We start from the raw sequence: 2,738 nt of genomic DNA, 5'->3' as shown, positions 1-2,738 counted from the left end.
AATACACCTTTTCTATGGATTGAATGGTCTTTCTGATGATGGAAAATGGATACAAAATTGTAAAAAGTATGGTGATCCAGTCACAATATATTCACCACTCTGCCATCTGGTAGAAGATATAAGAGCATCAGAAACAGCACTAGTAGATTCAGAGACAGCTTCTATCCTCAAGCCATCAGGATGCTTAAATCTACTCAACCATCTTCACTCTCCTAAATGGCACACTTGTCACTTTTTAGAATTAATCCTTCAACTTAAATTAATCCTTTTGTTATTTTACCTCTACTATTTATCTCCTTTCTATTTAAAGTTGAGATTACTTTGAGCACAACAAATTTCATGACTGATAAATGTTATTTATGAGTATGTAAACTTGAAACTTGTATAACCCAGAGATATCCTATAAGATGCCAGTATTTGACTAGCTTTCTCTATGTCTTCTGTCTCACTGATAGGAGAAAAACTCAATGTGGGTTTCACCACCAGAGCTACGCTCAACAGGCTCCTTGAGGCTGGAGAGGTCACATCCCAGAAGACTCAACAATTCCAGCAGGCAGCACTGGCCTTTTTGGTCGGAGCTGTGGAGTATGCGATGGATAAACTCCCGTTGAAAGATGCTCTCCTGAAGCATGCAAGATTTATTGATGTGCAGTTGAGAGCTGAGTGTGGGGTTGAAGATGCCCTGTACTTTGTAGAAAGGCAAGGGTTTTCACATACTGATTATATATTTTTAAGCTTAACGGTCATGATCACAAAACAAATCTGTCTCTCACTGTATTCTAATCAGTCTCGAAGATTTCAGGAACTCCTTCCTTTTCAAGACCCAAAGGAACAGGACCAAGTAAGTGAGGAGTTTATGGAGTACCAACTCATGAACATTGCCATGCCCCAGGACACAACCGTCTTTGATGTTGAGGAGTTTTGGGGAAGAATGTCCTCAACAAAGAACAAGGTAAGAAAATATTTTGCACACAACATGACTTGCTCATTATTAATTACAATGAAAGGAAAACATTTGAGTAATAGAGGCCCCTGGTTCCTTTTTTCAAAGGTGACTGGCTTGAACCAATTTGGGAGGCTATCAAAGATTGCAGCCTTGGTTTTAGTGCTTCCGCATTCTAATGATGATGCCGAGAGGGTATTTTCGATGGTCGGTTTGAACAAAACCTCAACACGAAACAGCTTGTGTCTGGACGGGACATTGTCCTCAATCATGACCCTGAAAATGGCTTGAGGGCTTGAGCCGAACTGTTTCAAATGGGAGCCAACACCACAAATGATAAAGGAGTCCAAAAAGGCAACAAACACTTACAATAAACAACACCAGTCAAGTCTGCCTCCCTAATAATATCTTTTTTTTAACTGCATTAAATTAATTTAAGATATACAATCTCACACTAGGATAAGGTAAGAATTGAGCATGTTCCTCATTTTCTGAAATGCTTTATAATAGATAAACTGATGTCTGCGTGTTCCAGCATCTTTCAAATAGCTGTGTGTGTGTGTATATCAGTCAGAGAGCTGAACGAAATTAAAACTGCAAATAACCCTGTAAGGACGAATTCTCCTCACAGAGCGATGAGCGTGTTCCTCATCTAACGTTGTCATATTTATTTGTCTGATTGTCAGTGCGTGTTCCACTGCGATCCCCGTGATAAACAGTTTATGGTTATCTGTTTGTGTCTGTTCAATTATTTATCGAGTAAACACTGCGCATGTCCGAGTGTAATTGAATAGGAATTATTTCAAGTTTTGTTCAAGTAAAGCTTGATGTTGAAACTGAACCAACAGTTAAGAACCCTATTGTTTCATGTGCCCAGATAAACTTGCACAGAGACGATCCGCCGAGATCGCCATTGTTCCATGTATTACAGCGCAACGCCGCTTGCTTAAAGTTAATATCACTCTTAACAAACTGAGTGAAGTCCCACGTCGTAAAACCAACAACGATTGGTGTCTCTTATTTGTACAGTATTGAAATGTGCCGACATTTCACGTAATATAGGGGTGTAACGATTCATTCTTTTTCTCGATGCATCGATTACAAATCCTGCCGATGCATATGCATCGATCTTGAAACATGTATTTCGAATCGTGAATTGTTTATTTCGGTCAATATTCGATTTTAAATGCTAAGAATCGAATAATTTGCGATTCTATATCGATTCAATGCTTATAATACATACATCAATGCTTATAATACAAAACATATAAACATTAAATGACTACATGCGCGAATTGAGGCGTTGTGCGGCGTCATTTCACGTCCTCACAGCTCTCACATACTCGCTGCACTCTTACCATCTTTCACTGGATTTCGCTCGCGCTCGGTCCCATATAGCTCTCATCTACAGATTTTTGAGCAGTCCATGTTTGAGCTCTCCTCAGGACAGCCATTGGTGTTCACATGAGCAGATGACAGCTCTCTATCGAGAAAGCAAGCTATTGATAAAGCTGCCATATCATTGCGGGCACTGCTATGAAACAACGCGCTCGTTGCGTGGAAACGTCGCCGTTATTTTCTTTAAGATAAGATACTGAAGTTTTACGGAAATGGGTCATACCCGTCCTGAGCAGTTAAAGTCAAACCCCACTTATTCAAGGGTGCGCATTTATTACATGGAAAGAGAAAACGTATAATAGGTGTCTAAATGCACACGCATTAAAGTTGCATTCGTAATCGTTACTATAGCACGAGTAGACATCCGGCGCGTTTTCTTTCAGAACCACAAGGAAAA

The 2,738-nt window shown here is 39.8% G+C and overlaps 1 long non-coding RNA gene across 1 annotated transcript; it reads left to right on the top strand.

The window, feature by feature from the left end:
- Positions 1 to 827: 827 nt before the first annotated feature.
- Positions 828 to 1,670, top strand: LOC143757384 (uncharacterized). Its single transcript, XR_013210515.1, has 2 exons — positions 828 to 952; positions 1,052 to 1,670. It is a non-coding gene; the product is annotated as an uncharacterized LOC143757384 (long non-coding RNA).
- The last annotated feature ends 1,068 nt before the right edge of the window (positions 1,671 to 2,738 follow it).

Source organism: Siphateles boraxobius, unplaced genomic scaffold (assembly GCF_051911475.1).
Source record: "Siphateles boraxobius isolate OS27281-9 unplaced genomic scaffold, OSU_SipBor_1 1, whole genome shotgun sequence".
NCBI lineage: Eukaryota > Metazoa > Chordata > Actinopteri > Cypriniformes > Leuciscidae > Siphateles > Siphateles boraxobius.
Note: the sequence above shows the minus strand (reverse complement) of the source record. Positions and strands in the feature narration are given on the sequence as shown.